We start from the raw sequence: 18,244 nt of genomic DNA on the forward strand, positions 1-18,244 counted from the left end.
ACATCTGTAGCATACAAGTCCATGCATGAATGAAGAATTGATCATTCAACTGGTTCTATGTTGCAGAAGGCGTTATTGAATGAATCTTCCATATATGAGATCTCGGTGGGGTGGGGTGGGGTGTGTGTGGGGGAACACAGGATAAAGATCAGGAGAGTGATAATCCTATCTATCTAACTCTATCCTAAAGTAACTTTGACGAAGAAAAAAAAAGAAAGTTTTTTTCTAAATTGTATATTCGTATTGCAGCTGAGGTAAATGGTATTACAGTGGTAAAAAAATCCAAACATACTTCCATACAATGAAGCAGCTTGTACTGTGACAACACTTGCTAAGAAATATTTTACATTTTGAGACATACATTCGCAGGTAATCTTGGAGCTTAGTGAATTTAAGCCGGTAATTTTTTTAGGCCAGATAAAAGGTAATGCACTTGCTGTTCAACATACCCGCTACCTGGCCATCGCCTCATTGCTTATTACTAGTAATTGTAATGACTTGTCATAGACTTTCTTGGGTTCCTTTAGCTAATATCCCTATTTGTCTTTCCATTATAGAGATACTATAGTATGCTGTTCTGTGATATAGTCTCAACATCGGTTTTAAAAAATTGAAAGATCCAATGTTCTTAGTGTCTCAAATACAGATAATTGAAGTCTTCATTGTACTAAGGCTTGTTGCCAGAGTTGAGAGCTGCACAATATATTATTATATTCTCAAATGAGCTAATGCCTAAACAAAATAGACACCGTAAAGTGTTAGGGTACATACACCATACACATGGGCTGATCGTGTGCTTAGTGATGTGTGCTAAATGATCTAGCCCCAGCTAAGTAATAAGTGCATGCACAAAATATCGGAGCCGGCAATGGCAACACGTGGGACCGTGCATCGCCACTGCTATGGGGCATACATGGAGCGATGTGTGTGATTCATTTCTAAGCAATCTAGACAGATCGCTAAGAAAATAAGCTACATTTTCTACATGTGTATGCCCTTGAGTGTTGATTATATCATCCCTAGTGGGCAATGGCAGAATAAAAAACAAAGACCTGAGAAGTAATTGTCAGTGTTTGTGATTTGACTTGGGCTCCAGATTTTGGCAACTGGGCAGGTGTGGTAAAAATAGAGTAAGTGAATACGTGGGTGACACTCCATAGTTCCACCCTCTGGAATTTGATCAGAGAAAGTGACATAAAACTATAGGGAAGGAGCAAAGGGAAGGCACAAGTCTTGTGTAAGGTATGGTTGTATTTTGGATATCATTTTTAGAGGCATGTACCGTTCTTTTGAGACCGAATTGACTTCCAAACTGAAATGGCAGAAAGGCATTTAGTTACATGGACCAGTGCAGTTAGTGACAAGTCTGGTGAGGATAGGTAAATTTGTGTATCATGATAGTGAAGTCCAAAAGTGTTAATTAGTTTAACAAGACACGTGGCTTAGACTATAAAAAGCAGAGGACACAAGGCTGATGGCGGGATGCAATTACATTCATGCCGAATTATGTTTATTTTTATCCACCTCAGTTATGCGCCGATATTGTTTCTGTTTTCTCCATATGCTTTAATGTTTTTATTAATGCATTCACTTTGCGATATAGCCCCCTTCCACGTTGTTGCTTTTTTATTTTTTTGTTTTTACTGCTCATGTGCCTGCTACTCCCCAGCTCACCCGACTCTCACTCCATCCCCTGTTTTGGCAGCAGCACTAGGAAGCGGGTTCATCACTGCAGCCTGCCCGCTGCTGCTCTCTTCTCCCCAGTGATGAGTGCCTGCTTCCCGCAGGAGCCCAGCTCCTACTGCTCTGTCCCCGCCTCCCCGACTGCTGGATGATTCAAATTTACCTTACACTATCGAAAAATGACGACAGTCAGATGGCGATTAATTGACAAGAATACACATACACTGCTGGGTCTTTGAGTATACGACATGCCCGAAACAACTGTATTTTCTTATAGAGACCAGATGCCGTCACGAAGGAGAGCGTAATGCAGAACTGCAAGGAACGCACTTTCGCTAAAGATGCTTACAGCATATGCGATCCTGACAACGGCACCAATAACAGCGGAACAACGCAGAGGTAAGTGATAGTGCATCCCACCCTGAGGGGCAGATTTATTAAGCTTGGAGAAGAGATAAACTGGAGATAAAGCGGAGAAAAGGTAAAATGAGATAATGCACCAGCCAATCAGCTGTGTTTGAAAAGGGCAGTTGGGAGTTGATTGGCTGGTGCTTTATCTCCAATTTATCTCTTCTCCAAGCTTAATAAATCTGCCCCTGAGCCCTCAAGTACTTCACCTGAGGTAGCAAAGAGGAGGTGTATTCAGAGAAGCAAACACTATTAGATAGGTAAGATGATACAGGAGAAAGGGATGTTTCATTAAGACCTAGGGATTGTAGTGTTTGTATAAAAAGAGAATAGCCAAGAGTGTCAAAAGCCACAGAGAGAGCTAGATTAATAAGTAGTGAATAATGGCCTTCAGACTTTAGGCCTTCAGGTTTAGTTGAGATTGTGTTGAATAAACATTCAGGTGAATAGAAAAAGGTGAAATATAAATAAAGGTATTAAAAAAGAAGGTCTTGCGACCACAGAAATAGTTCCCTTTCTATGTGACAGCTTACACTAAAACCAATATAATTGGTGTTCTGTTTCTGTGGTTATTGTCTCTAGTACAGGATGGAGGTTTCGCACATCATTAGCATAACAAGTTGCCATTGTTGCTGTCTAAATAAACAATATATTGCTCAGCAATCATATTGCTCAGTGTCCTGTTTTCATCTGTGACCAGAAATGGTCGCTGATGAAAATGACACACTGCCGGGAGAAGAGGCAGGGGAAGTCACTGGTCATGCTCCTCTGACCAGCGACCATTAGGGGGCTGAAAACGGTAGCACGCACCTGGCGATTTATCGCCGGTGCACACTCCAATCCTAGGCAATATGGTCGCTCAGCGACCATATTGCCAGCGATTTTTGCCCGTGTGTACACAGCTTGAGGGCTGCGATCCGTATTACACGATCTTGGGGCTACCTCAAGTGCAGCATATCAGTGCACTAGATAGTGAGCCCTGCTGGCACTGCCCGTTCCTGAGCAGCTAAATAGTCATACATATTTGTACTAATGTAATCTGTTACTGTGTGATGCTTTGGAAGGGGAAATTAATGTGATGAGCAATGAGAAGTCACAATCATGAATAATGTGGCTTTTATTGGTCTTCAGCTGCTGTTCTTAAGAGTGTGAGTGTAGGAATCCTTTAAAAGAGTGAAAAATGGAGAAGTTACCCAGAGCAACCAATCAGGTTCTATTGTACCTATCCTTTTACTGAATGTATATGACACATATTAGAAGCTGATTGGTTACTATGAGCAACTTCTACACTTTTAAAGGTACAGCATCATACATAGCCCCTAAGTGACGAAAGAAAGTGTGGGGGTAATGTAACCTGACTTGTGTGCACCTTGAGTGACTTTAACATGTGCAGGTTGTGTTTATGAACATACGTGCACCCATTACATTAAAAGTAATGCTGCAACTCTTCTAGGGCCAGAAGTACTGTACTAAGCTTCAAAAAGCGATACAGTGGAGAGTGATATACTACCCACAGCTCCTAACTGTCATTGTCCAAAACAGCCTGTAATGTGGCAGAGAGGAGATGATTGGCTGGTAGTTTATCACTCTCCACTTTTTTACTCTGCAGGGTTTAGTACATCTGACTCCAAGGGCCAGTTCTAATAGCCTTCAAGTTGAGTGGCTGTGCGGGATGCCAGCCAAACTTGGACTTTTTTTAAAAGGGGCAATCATATACAAGGCATGGTCTTCCCTTTGTAAATGATTGCCCCTCTAAAAAAAAAAATCAGGCACCAAGTGTTAGGTGAAAAGCCCAATCATTATAGATGTGTTTTATGGTTATAGAATAGCCTTACCATGGGGCATCTACAGTAAATTGTAAATGTATCCCCAGGAATGTGGGTTTATAGATGCCAAATACATTTAGAAGCCACCTTTTACATAAACACATACCTAACTGTGCGGAGTTTGTATATTCTCCCCGTACTTGCATGGGTTTCCTCCGGGTACTCCGGTTTCCTCCCACAATTCAAAAATATACTGGTAGGTTAATTGGTTTCCAACATGTTAACCCTAGAATGTCTATGTGTGCGTGTACATGTGGTAGGGAATATAGATTGTAAGCTCCACTGGGGGCAGGGACTGATGTGAATGTTCAAAGCATCTCTGTAAAGCGCTGCGGAATATGTGTGCTCTATATAAGAAACTGTTAATAAATAAATAATAAATACCAAAAAAGTAATTATAATTTACCTGAAGGAAAGCACATAACTGTTTAATTGCAGGCTATGAAACCATGGCAACCACATACAACCCAGATCTTCTAATAACTTATTCTGGCATAACTGGCAATTGCTCACTTAAATGATTACAAAGTGTGGAAATATAGCCTGTGGGGAACCTTTAAAATCCCCTAATGCTTGCATTGATGAAAATTATTTTCTATTTAAATCTGTTAATTAAGTTTATTTAGCCTTATGAAAATCTAGAATTTTTACTGTTTTTATCTAGTTATAAAAGAAATTAACTATTAATAATGTCATTTTGCTTGTAGAAGTGGTATTTGTATACAACATGACTGGTTCTGTTTTGTTTCTGCTTTGTTTTTGCATCTTGATTTATAAGGATCGTGGGAAAAGAGCTTTTCTGTGTATCAACTTCTCAGCCTTAAGAGTATCCAAAGGTATTGACATATTGGTATGTATCTTACGGTCTCTTCCATCTCTTAAATAGCATGGTTATCATGTGATATAGAGGTTATCTTCAGATGTGCCAAACGAGTCAGTTTGGCCATGGAGTCTTCATTTATCATTTTGCAATGCGTTGCCAGAGCATGCTTTATCAAAAAGTGTAAGAGGTTATATTTCTTAGCACTCACTTATGTAAAAAGAAGTCCAGATTGCTCACTTTTCCCATCAGTCTTTGAGAAGTGAAGCATGAAAAGGTGAAGATATATAGTAAATATTTTTTGGAACCTAAGCCTTACGTTGTCTTACACTGATATTTTTAAACACAAATTCTCTCTCAGCGCTGCTTGATACTACTGTAACGAAGGCTTGGATTTATTAAAGTTAGATTTTGTAAAAATTTAAATTGCAAATGTGAAAATTCCAAACACAAGGAGCGTGTTTGGAATTAATTCTTTGCAGAGAACAGACACACTTGTTTTTTTTTTTTTTCTGTATTCAGTATGAATCTATAGAACTCCAGATACTACTAGTCCCAGGATGAAAGCAGCTCCGGTAATCATTAATATATGTTAACAAAAGTAAAGGTGTGACTAGTGTATTAGGTAGGTCTCTATATACCATATATACTCGAGTATAAGCCTACTTTTTCAGACTATTTTTTATGCTGAAAAATCCCCCCTCGGCTTATACTCGAGTGAGGGTCCCACTTGAGTCAATACGTTTTCCCAGTTTTTTTGTTGTAAAATTAGGTGCCTCGGCTTATAATCGGGTCGACTTATACTCGAGTATATACGGTATATATATATATATATATATATATATATATATAGTTCCTATAGGCTGAATTGATCGCATTCTTGCTCTGCCAATTCACTTGCCAAACAAAGTTTTGCCCTATTAATGACTTCTTAGTGCTTTCCACAAGCTACTTTCATTTTACATAGAATTTAATCTTCACATTTCGTTGAGGTATTTGTGTCTGCATCCTTGGTAACCTCAATATACAGTAGATGCTAATGGTCAGCTTTCCAGATGTAGCTTAAAAATATTTGGCAATATTTATAAGGAAATTATTTAGCATTTCTGTACATATGGATAAAAGTTTACACTATAAAGAATTAATTCTCTATTAATCTAGGTAATCTGTTTATTGATGTCTATTTAACACCAATGTCCATTTCTTTCCTAATAAATGGTAGTTTTTCTTGGAAATATAGAGCATTTAGCACAGTGTTTATGCAAATGGAAAAATTAGGCAATTTTAAGGTGCATTTGTCGCATACACTAACCAAGGAGCTGTCCTGTTAGTTGGGGGGGGGGGGGGGTATAATTTAATTTTTTGGCCCTAAACCCTAAGTGTCGCCCCTTTAAGAGTAGCTGGACTTACCTACCACACCACCTACCTGATGACAGATCTACACACACACATATATATACATACACATATATATATATATATATATATATATAATACAGCAATAGTGGCGGCACACGCTGAAAGCAAAGTCAGAGTCACGTCATAGATGTCAACGTTTCGAAGCTCTTTTATTACGCTTCTTCTTCAGGACAGGAATAAAAATACAATAATACATACAGACAATATATACCTGAATACCTCCACGCCCACACTTACCTGTTCCCGCGCTCTGTCAGCCACACCATCGACGTCATCAGCACTTGCCTGCAGTGTAAGCCAATGTACGCAATGCGCACTAACAGCATCACTCATTGACAAGGCTAACGCACTTGTCAATGAGTGATGCTGTTAGTGCGCATTGCGTACATTGGCTTACACTGCAGGCAAGTGCTGATGACGTCGATGGTGTGGCTGACAGAGCGCGGGAACAGGTAAGTGTGGGCGTGGAGGTATTCAGGTATATATTGTCTGTATGTATTATTGTATTTTTATTCCTGTCCTGAAGAAGAAGCGTAATAAAAGAGCTTCGAAACGTTGACATCTATGACGTGACTCTGACTTTGCTTTCAGCGTGTGCCGCCACTATTGCTGTATTGAATTTGGTCCCTATACTGGGTTTCCTGGACGTGCACCGCAGCTTTACCTATTTGACGGATGTGCTGCTCCATACAGACTATATATATATATATATATATATAAAAATGCATTGGAGAGCCAGCAACATCCAAAAAATATTTATTTAATTAATAGGCATAATAGTGCAAATCGGAATAAAAAGAGGTTTAAAAATGCAGGAGGAAAACGTCTACTTAGCATTTGAGTAGGAAGGCATAATCACTGCGTTCATCCTCCAACAACCAGTCATCACACCCGACAGGCTGTTTCGGTGCTTCTCAGCACCTTAGTCATGGGCAACTGACTGAGCTCTCCCAAACAATCTAATATACCCATAGCACCAATCAACATAAGTCCCCTCACCTGTATAAGAGCGGTAAAACGAACAGGTACACACTGACAAGCTGCAGCGCGGCTTCCGGTCGTCACGGCAACCAGCAACGCCGGAAGACAGGCGGAAATGACGTCAGGTCTCCTAGCGACCGTCATACACAGGCCGCTGCAGCGGAAGTCAGGTGACCGCTGGAGGGAGCTGAGCGTCATAGCAACAAAACAAGCTATGCGCTCGCTCGTTCCGACTGACTATACAGCGGAGACAAACCAATGTGTCTCAATAACGCTGTTACTGATGTCAGACGGACTTAGGTAATATAAAAAATACGGTGAGGTGTAAACCTTTGCTGAGAGCGTGCGAGGGCACACAGATTGCCTGGGCAACGCTGACACATACACAAGCATGGACATAGACATAACAATAGCAACACGGAGGACATCAAAAGCAATCAAAAAGTACAAAAGCACATAATATACGCAAAAAGTAACAAGAAAGAGAAGGGAAAAGGGGAGCATATAGAAGAACTACAATGGACACAAGTTCCATAGAGGCAGAACATAGAAAATAAATCTGCGCACATTATCATATGAACACCACCATCACTAAATGTATATTATTATTACTACAAAAAGCAATGTAGTGACTGGTATTCGTTCAAGCCATTAGGGGTTAAGCACTTAAGTCGGTGAATCCATAGGCATTCCCTTTGGAGAAGGAGTTTATCGCGATCACCTCCGCGCCTCAAAGGAGGTATATGATCAATAGGCATAATAGAAAAGTCACGCATAGAATGTCGCATGGTGGCAAAGTGGCGTGCCACTGGGGGTGTGTTGCCATCAATTTTGGTAAACGCCTTTTTTATGGACGAGCGATGGCCTGCAACTCGTTCCTTTAGGAGCCGGATCGTTTTGCCCACGTACACCAATAGGCAAGGGCACACAATGGCATAGATGACAAAACGGCTGTCACAGTTGAGGTGGTGTCTGATGTCATATGCTTGTCCTGTTTTAGGATCAATGAACTTATCTCCCAACCTCAAAAACTGGCAGTTCACACAGCCGTGACATTTGGTAACCCCATTTTTTGTTTGTAGCCAGGTTTTGTTTTTAATCGGTCCAATATCTGATGGGGCTAGGACGTCCCGTAAATTGCGGCTTCTCTTGTAGCAAAAAAGAGGTTTCTGCACACAATAGCGTCCAATGGCTACATCCGATTGCACAATATGCCAATGTCTTAATATTGTTTTTCGAACATGCGCTGAAGCGACAGAATATGTACTAGAAAAGATGAGTCTGTCCTTTTCTAGGCTTTTATCACGCTTGACAAATGCCTGGTCCCGCGAAGTCTCCAGACATCGTGTCACTGCCTCTGATACTTCATTGGCATCATAGCCGCGCTCCAAAAAACGGTCACCCATCTCCAAGAGAGCCTGTGGTAGAATGTCTCTATCTGAAGTGATACGTACTACCCTTAGTAGTTGTGATAGAGGTAATCCCTTTTTCAATGGTGAAGGGTGAAACGAATCAGCTGATAGCAACGAATTTTTATCAGTCGCTTTCCTAAAAATGGTGGTTTTGATGCCATCACTGGTTTTGGTCACACATACATCTAAATAACTGATCGTGGTCTCACTAAATGAGACCGTGAATCTGATGGTGGTGTTCAAAGAGTTAAGGACATCTATGAACTCGGTCAAGGCCTGGACACCTCCAGTCCACACCAAAAATAAATCATCGATATAACGAACGTAAAAATGAATAAAACCTGAAAAAATAGAATTGGCCATAATGTGTTGTTTCTCATATAAACTCATATATAAATTAGCGTAAGAGGGCGCCATGTTTGAGCCCATGGCGGTCCCTCTTAGCTGCAAATAAAAAGAGTTCTGGAACAAAAAATAATTCTTTTTCAAAATAATATCCATCAGTAATAACAAAAACTCAATCGGTGGACCAATGTAGTGTGGACTGGAGGTGAGCAGCGCCCGGACCGAGTCCATACCGTCCTCATGTGCAATATTCGTATATAGACTAGCTATGTCGAGAGTTACAAGCAGGCTAGACTCCGGTAAAGTGCCAAGTGCTTCAAGTTTACGAATGAAATCATTAGAATCTTTCAAAAAATAATCAATGTGTTGTACAACTGGCTGTAACCAAAAATCAACAAACTGTGACAGGGGCTGAAATAAAGAACCAACTGAGGAAATAATAGGTCTACCTGGTGGTTTAATTAAAGTCTTGTGGACTTTGGGTAAAACGTAAATCAAAGGGGTTCTTGGGTGTGTTTGGGTCAAAAACTCAGAAGTGGACTCATCAATATACCCATTGGTTAAGCCCAATTTTATAGCAGCATCGATCTCCTTCTTGTAAGGATAAGTGGGGTCATAAGTCAATAACTTGTAACAAGCTGCGTCGGCCAATTGCCTTTCAATTTCAGCGACATAGTCGCATCTATTGATCAACACTATGCCGCCCCCTTTATCAGAGGGACGGATTACTAAGGACAAATTGTCTCTCAAAGAATTGACCGCCATATTCTCTTCCTTAGTAAGATTGGAGAAAGACACTTTTTGGGCATCAATATAGCTGGATACATCCCTTCTAACTAACCTGACAAAGGTCTCGATGGAAGGGTTTAGACCCGGGGGGTCAAAGGTACTAGGTGATTTAAATCTTTTATGTACCTGGACCATCTCAGTTTTTTTAGAAAAATAATCCTTTAACTTCAATAAACGATGAAACTTAAAAAGTTCGGTCTCAAATTCAAATGAAGATTGCCTATAGGTTCTTACAAAAGACAACCCCTTAGATAAGACAGTCATCTCTGCAGTGGTAGGTTTATAATCGGATAAATTAAAGACAATTACGTCCTTATTTTCCGAGTGGGGTTTCTGCGAACGCCGCCTGGCTCCTCCCCGTCTGCACGGTTTTGTTGTTTTTTTGCACCTATATTCTTTTTCTTGGAGGTATTTCCTCCTAAAAAAGAATTAGTGCGTGAAAATTCAGAATCACTAGCCGAGGTGTCAATCTCAGAAAAATCCTGATTGGCGCGACCGCGTCTAGCCCTGCTTGTACTCCGCCACGGGGGTCTGTAATCCCCACCCTGTAGCCAATTATAGACACGTTGGTCCTTGTAATCCTCTTTTACGGTCTTATATTTTCCCTTTTTAAAGGCTAATAGCTCTGAGTGAAACAGGGACAGATTATTCTCAATTTTAGACACCCAATCAGTGTCAGGATCTGATCTGAGAATATCTAGACCTGTTGACTCACAGACTTGAATCTCCTTATCCAAGGTTTCTAAATCGGTATTTACTTGTTCAATAACCAGGATCATGAGTTGTAGTGAACAATCATTCAGAATTTGGCACCACTGCTTGCAGAAACTGGGATCCGATCTACCTATCGTCGGTTGGTTTCTGATGCGGAAGCCTCGGGGCACTAATTTTTCTTTAAAATACTGAGACAGTGTAGATCCGTGTAGGTGTAACTCCACACGTCGTCTTTTCAGTTTAATCAAATCAGAAAAAACCTCTGTAGGGCTATCCACATTGAAAGCTAGTGCAGCGGTATCATCAAATAGAATGCGAGAAATGTCCTTGGCATCAAAGCGTTTAGTGTCTGTGAGTTCTTGATGAGAACTAGTCATATCCTCCATGAAGAGTATTAAATCAAACAGTCCATGCAAGAAAAACAGATAATTGTGAAAAAGCAAAAAGCAAAAAAATTGTGAAAAACAAAAAATGGCGGTGCAAGCCAAACATAAGGGTTAATGTAGCATGACCATGAGTCAAGGCTGCACACACAAGGCAATCCAGAGAGTGCTGGAGCTCACAAATTGGTCAAAATACAAAAATGCATTGGAGAGCCAGCAACATCCAAAAAATATTTATTTAATTAATAGGCATAATAGTGCAAATCGGAATAAAAAGAGGTTTAAAAATGCAGGAGGAAAACGTCTACTTAGCATTTGAGTAGGAAGGCATAATCACTGCGTTCATCCTCCAACAACCAGTCATCACACCCGACAGGCTGTTTCGGTGCTTCTCAGCACCTTAGTCATGGGCAACTGACTGAGCTCTCCCAAACAATCTAATATACCCATAGCACCAATCAACATAAGTCCCCTCACCTGTATAAGAGCGGTAAAACGAACAGGTACACACTGACAAGCTGCAGCGCGGCTTCCGGTCGTCACGGCAACCAGCAACGCCGGAAGACAGGCGGAAATGACGTCAGGTCTCCTAGCGACCGTCATACACAGGCCGCTGCAGCGGAAGTCAGGTGACCGCTGGAGGGAGCTGAGCGTCATAGCAACAAAACAAGCTATGCGCTCGCTCGTTCCGACTGACTATACAGCGGAGACAAACCAATGTGTCTCAATAACGCTGTTACTGATGTCAGACGGACTTAGGTAATATAAAAAATACGGTGAGGTGTAAACCTTTGCTGAGAGCGTGCGAGGGCACACAGATTGCCTGGGCAACGCTGACACATACACAAGCATGGACATAGACATAACAATAGCAACACGGAGGACATCAAAAGCAATCAAAAAGTACAAAAGCACATAATATACGCAAAAAGTAACAAGAAAGAGAAGGGAAAAGGGGAGCATATAGAAGAACTACAATGGACACAAGTTCCATAGAGGCAGAACATAGAAAATAAATCTGCGCACATTATCATATGAACACCACCATCACTAAATGTATATTATTATTACTACAAAAAGCAATGTAGTGACTGGTATTCGTTCAAGCCATTAGGGGTTAAGCACTTAAGTCGGTGAATCCATAGGCATTCCCTTTGGAGAAGGAGTTTATCGCGATCACCTCCGCGCCTCAAAGGAGGTATATGATCAATAGGCATAATAGAAAAGTCACGCATAGAATGTCGCATGGTGGCAAAGTGGCGTGCCACTGGGGGTGTGTTGCCATCAATTTTGGTAAACGCCTTTTTTATGGACGAGCGATGGCCTGCAACTCGTTCCTTTAGGAGCCGGATCGTTTTGCCCACGTACACCAATAGGCAAGGGCACACAATGGCATAGATGACAAAACGGCTGTCACAGTTGAGGTGGTGTCTGATGTCATATGCTTGTCCTGTTTTAGGATCAATGAACTTATCTCCCAACCTCAAAAACTGGCAGTTCACACAGCCGTGACATTTGGTAACCCCATTTTTTGTTTGTAGCCAGGTTTTGTTTTTAATCGGTCCAATATCTGATGGGGCTAGGACGTCCCGTAAATTGCGGCTTCTCTTGTAGCAAAAAAGAGGTTTCTGCACACAATAGCGTCCAATGGCTACATCCGATTGCACAATATGCCAATGTCTTAATATTGTTTTTCGAACATGCGCTGAAGCGACAGAATATGTACTAGAAAAGATGAGTCTGTCCTTTTCTAGGCTTTTATCACGCTTGACAAATGCCTGGTCCCGCGAAGTCTCCAGACATCGTGTCACTGCCTCTGATACTTCATTGGCATCATAGCCGCGCTCCAAAAAACGGTCACCCATCTCCAAGAGAGCCTGTGGTAGAATGTCTCTATCTGAAGTGATACGTACTACCCTTAGTAGTTGTGATAGAGGTAATCCCTTTTTCAATGGTGAAGGGTGAAACGAATCAGCTGATAGCAACGAATTTTTATCAGTCGCTTTCCTAAAAATGGTGGTTTTGATGCCATCACTGGTTTTGGTCACACATACATCTAAATAACTGATCGTGGTCTCACTAAATGAGACCGTGAATCTGATGGTGGTGTTCAAAGAGTTAAGGACATCTAACTCTTTATTTATTTTTATTTTTGGTGTGGACTGGAGGTGTCCAGGCCTTGACCGAGTTCATAGATGTCCTTAACTCTTTGAACACCACCATCAGATTCACGGTCTCATTTAGTGAGACCACGATCAGTTATTTAGATGTATGTGTGACCAAAACCAGTGATGGCATCAAAACCACCATTTTTAGGAAAGCGACTGATAAAAATTCGTTGCTATCAGCTGATTCGTTTCACCCTTCACCATTGAAAAAGGGATTACCTCTATCACAACTACTAAGGGTAGTACGTATCACTTCAGATAGAGACATTCTACCACAGGCTCTCTTGGAGATGGGTGACCGTTTTTTGGAGCGCGGCTATGATGCCAATGAAGTATCAGAGGCAGTGACACGATGTCTGGAGACTTCGCGGGACCAGGCATTTGTCAAGCGTGATAAAAGCCTAGAAAAGGACAGACTCATCTTTTCTAGTACATATTCTGTCGCTTCAGCGCATGTTCGAAAAACAATATTAAGACATTGGCATATTGTGCAATCGGATGTAGCCATTGGACGCTATTGTGTGCAGAAACCTCTTTTTTGCTACAAGAGAAGCCGCAATTTACGGGACGTCCTAGCCCCATCAGATATTGGACCGATTAAAAACAAAACCTGGCTACAAACAAAAAATGGGGTTACCAAATGTCACGGCTGTGTGAACTGCCAGTTTTTGAGGTTGGGAGATAAGTTCATTGATCCTAAAACAGGACAAGCATATGACATCAGACACCACCTCAACTGTGACAGCCGTTTTGTCATCTATGCCATTGTGTGCCCTTGCCTATTGGTGTACGTGGGCAAAACGATCCGGCTCCTAAAGGAACGAGTTGCAGGCCATCGCTCGTCCATAAAAAAGGCGTTTACCAAAATTGATGGCAACACACCCCCAGTGGCACGCCACTTTGCCACCATGCGACATTCTATGCGTGACTTTTCTATTATGCCTATTGATCATATACCTCCTTTGAGGCGCGGAGGTGATCGCGATAAACTCCTTCTCCAAAGGGAATGCCTATGGATTCACCGACTTAAGTGCTTAACCCCTAATGGCTTGAACGAATACCAGTCACTACATTGCTTTTTGTAGTAATAATAATATACATTTAGTGATGGTGGTGTTCATATGATAATGTGCGCAGATTTATTTTCTATGTTCTGCCTCTATGGAACTTGTGTCCATTGTAGTTCTTCTATATGCTCCCCTTTTCCCTTCTCTTTCTTGTTACTTTTTGCGTATATTATGTGCTTTTGTACTTTTTGATTGCTTTTGATGTCCTCCGTGTTGCTATTGTTATGTCTATGTCCATGCTTGTGTATGTGTCAGCGTTGCCCAGGCAATCTGTGTGCCCTCGCACGCTCTCAGCAAAGGTTTACACCTCACCGTATTTTTTATATTACCTAAGTCCGTCTGACATCAGTAACAGCGTTATTGAGACACATTGGTTTGTCTCCGCTGTATAGTCAGTCGGAACGAGCGAGCGCATAGCTTGTTTTGTTGCTATGACGCTCAGCTCCCTCCAGCGGTCACCTGACTTCCGCTGCAGCGGCCTGTGTATGACGGTCGCTAGGAGACCTGACGTCATTTCCGCCTGTCTTCCGGCGTTGCTGGTTGCCGTGACGACCGGAAGCCGCGCTGCAGCTTGTCAGTGTGTACCTGTTCGTTTTACCGCTCTTATACAGGTGAGGGGACTTATGTTGATTGGTGCTATGGGTATATTAGATTGTTTGGGAGAGCTCAGTCAGTTGCCCATGACTAAGGTGCTGAGAAGCACCGAAACAGCCTGTCGGGTGTGATGACTGGTTGTTGGAGGATGAACGCAGTGATTATGCCTTCCTACTCAAATGCTAAGTAGACGTTTTCCTCCTGCATTTTTAAACCTCTTTTTATTCCGATTTGCACTATTATGCCTATTAATTAAATAAATATTTTTTGGATGTTGCTGGCTCTCCAATGCATTTTTGTATTTTGACCAATTTGTGAGCTCCAGCACTCTCTGGATTGCCTTGTGTGTGCAGCCTTGACTCATGGTCATGCTACATTAACCCTTATGTTTGGCTTGCACCGCCATTTTTTGTTTTTCACAATTTTTTTGCTTTTTGCTTTTTCACAATTATCTGTTTTTCTTGCATGGACTGTTTGATTTAATACTCTTCATGGAGGATATGACTAGTTCTCATCAAGAACTCACAGACACTAAACGCTTTGATGCCAAGGACATTTCTCGCATTCTATTTGATGATACCGCTGCACTAGCTTTCAATGTGGATAGCCCTACAGAGGTTTTTTCTGATTTGATTAAACTGAAAAGACGACGTGTGGAGTTACACCTACACGGATCTACACTGTCTCAGTATTTTAAAGAAAAATTAGTGCCCCGAGGCTTCCGCATCAGAAACCAACCGACGATAGGTAGATCGGATCCCAGTTTCTGCAAGCAGTGGTGCCAAATTCTGAATGATTGTTCACTACAACTCATGATCCTGGTTATTGAACAAGTAAATACCGATTTAGAAACCTTGGATAAGGAGATTCAAGTCTGTGAGTCAACAGGTCTAGATATTCTCAGATCAGATCCTGACACTGATTGGGTGTCTAAAATTGAGAATAATCTGTCCCTGTTTCACTCAGAGCTATTAGCCTTTAAAAAGGGAAAATATAAGACCGTAAAAGAGGATTACAAGGACCAACGTGTCTATAATTGGCTACAGGGTGGGGATTACAGACCCCCGTGGCGGAGTACAAGCAGGGCTAGACGCGGTCGCGCCAATCAGGATTTTTCTGAGATTGACACCTCGGCTAGTGATTCTGAATTTTCACGCACTAATTCTTTTTTAGGAGGAAATACCTCCAAGAAAAAGAATATAGGTGCAAAAAAACAACAAAACCGTGCAGACGGGGAGGAGCCAGGCGGCGTTCGCAGAAACCCCACTCGGAAAATAAGGACGTAATTGTCTTTAATTTATCCGATTATAAACCTACCACTGCAGAGATGACTGTCTTATCTAAGGGGTTGTCTTTTGTAAGAACCTATAGGCAATCTTCATTTGAATTTGAGACCGAACTTTTTAAGTTTCATCGTTTATTGAAGTTAAAGGATTATTTTTCTAAAAAAACTGAGATGGTCCAGGTACATAAAAGATTTAAATCACCTAGTACCTTTGACCCCCCGGGTCTAAACCCTTCCATCGAGACCTTTGTCAGGTTAGTTAGAAGGGATGTATCCAGCTATATTGATGCCCAAAAAGTGTCTTTCTCCAATCTTACTAAGGAAGAGAATATGGCGGTCAATTCTTTGAGAGACAATTTGTCCTTAGTAATCCGTCCCTCTGATAAAGGGGGCGGCATAGTGTTGATCAATAGATGCGACTATGTCGCTGAAATTGAAAGGCAATTGGCCGACGCAGCTTGTTACAAGTTATTGACTTATGACCCCACTTATCCTTACAAGAAGGAGATCGATGCTGCTATAAAATTGGGCTTAACCAATGGGTATATTGATGAGTCCACTTCTGAGTTTTTGACCCAAACACACCCAAGAACCCCTTTGATTTACGTTTTACCCAAAGTCCACAAGACTTTAATTAAACCACCAGGTAGACCTATTATTTCCTCAGTTGGTTCTTTATTTCAGCCCCTGTCACAGTTTGTTGATTTTTGGTTACAGCCAGTTGTACAACACATTGATTATTTTTTGAAAGATTCTAATGATTTCATTCGTAAACTTGAAGCACTTGGCACTTTACCGGAGTCTAGCCTGCTTGTAACTCTCGACATAGCTAGTCTATATACGAATATTGCACATGAGGACGGTATGGACTCGGTCCGGGCGCTGCTCACCTCCAGTCCACACTACATTGGTCCACCGATTGAGTTTTTGTTATTACTGATGGATATTATTTTGAAAAAGAATTATTTTTTGTTCCAGAACTCTTTTTATTTGCAGCTAAGAGGGACCGCCATGGGCTCAAACATGGCGCCCTCTTACGCTAATTTATATATGAGTTTATATGAGAAACAACACATTATGGCCAATTCTATTTTTTCAGGTTTTATTCATTTTTACGTTCGTTATATCGATGATTTATTTTTGGTGTGGACTGGAGGTGTCCAGGCCTTGACCGAGTTCATAGATGTCCTTAACTCTTTGAACACCACCATCAGATTCACGGTCTCATTTAGTGAGACCACGATCAGTTATTTAGATGTATGTGTGACCAAAACCAGTGATGGCATCAAAACCACCATTTTTAGGAAAGCGACTGATAAAAATTCGTTGCTATCAGCTGATTCGTTTCACCCTTCACCATTGAAAAAGGGATTACCTCTATCACAACTACTAAGGGTAGTACGTATCACTTCAGATAGAGACATTCTACCACAGGCTCTCTTGGAGATGGGTGACCGTTTTTTGGAGCGCGGCTATGATGCCAATGAAGTATCAGAGGCAGTGACACGATGTCTGGAGACTTCGCGGGACCAGGCATTTGTCAAGCGTGATAAAAGCCTAGAAAAGGACAGACTCATCTTTTCTAGTACATATTCTGTCGCTTCAGCGCATGTTCGAAAAACAATATTAAGACATTGGCATATTGTGCAATCGGATGTAGCCATTGGACGCTATTGTGTGCAGAAACCTCTTTTTTGCTACAAGAGAAGCCGCAATTTACGGGACGTCCTAGCCCCATCAGATATTGGACCGATTAAAAACAAAACCTGGCTACAAACAAAAAATGGGGTTACCAAATGTCACGGCTGTGTGAACTGCCAGTTTTTGAGGTTGGGAGATAAGTTCATTGATCCTAAAACAGGACAAGCATATGACATCAGACACCACCTCAACTGTGACAGCCGTTTTGTCATCTATGCCATTGTGTGCCCTTGCCTATTGGTGTACGTGGGCAAAACGATCCGGCTCCTAAAGGAACGAGTTGCAGGCCATCGCTCGTCCATAAAAAAGGCGTTTACCAAAATTGATGGCAACACACCCCCAGTGGCACGCCACTTTGCCACCATGCGACATTCTATGCGTGACTTTTCTATTATGCCTATTGATCATATACCTCCTTTGAGGCGCGGAGGTGATCGCGATAAACTCCTTCTCCAAAGGGAATGCCTATGGATTCACTGACTTAAGTGCTTAACCCCTAATGGCTTGAACGAATACCAGTCACTACATTGCTTTTTGTAGTAATAATAATATACATTTAGTGATGGTGGTGTTCATATGATAATGTGCGCAGATTTATTTTCTATGTTCTGCCTCTATGGAACTTGTGTCCATTGTAGTTCTTCTATAT

The 18,244-nt window shown here is 41.5% G+C and overlaps 1 long non-coding RNA gene across 1 annotated transcript in view; it reads left to right on the forward strand.

Annotated features, from left to right (window-relative positions):
* The first annotated feature begins 1,971 nt into the window (after positions 1 to 1,971).
* The window catches only part of LOC146072535 (uncharacterized), a 39,036-nt gene continuing 22,763 nt past the window's right edge, over positions 1,972 to 18,244 (forward strand). The window contains exons 1-2 of the long non-coding RNA XR_014473169.1: positions 1,972 to 2,082; positions 4,696 to 4,767. This is a non-coding gene — a long non-coding RNA (uncharacterized LOC146072535). The remainder of the gene's footprint in view (positions 2,083 to 4,695; positions 4,768 to 18,244) is intronic.

This window comes from Crinia signifera, chromosome 4, assembly GCF_055691185.1.
Source record: "Crinia signifera chromosome 4, ASM5569118v1, whole genome shotgun sequence".
Taxonomy (NCBI): Eukaryota; Metazoa; Chordata; class Amphibia; order Anura; family Myobatrachidae; genus Crinia; species Crinia signifera.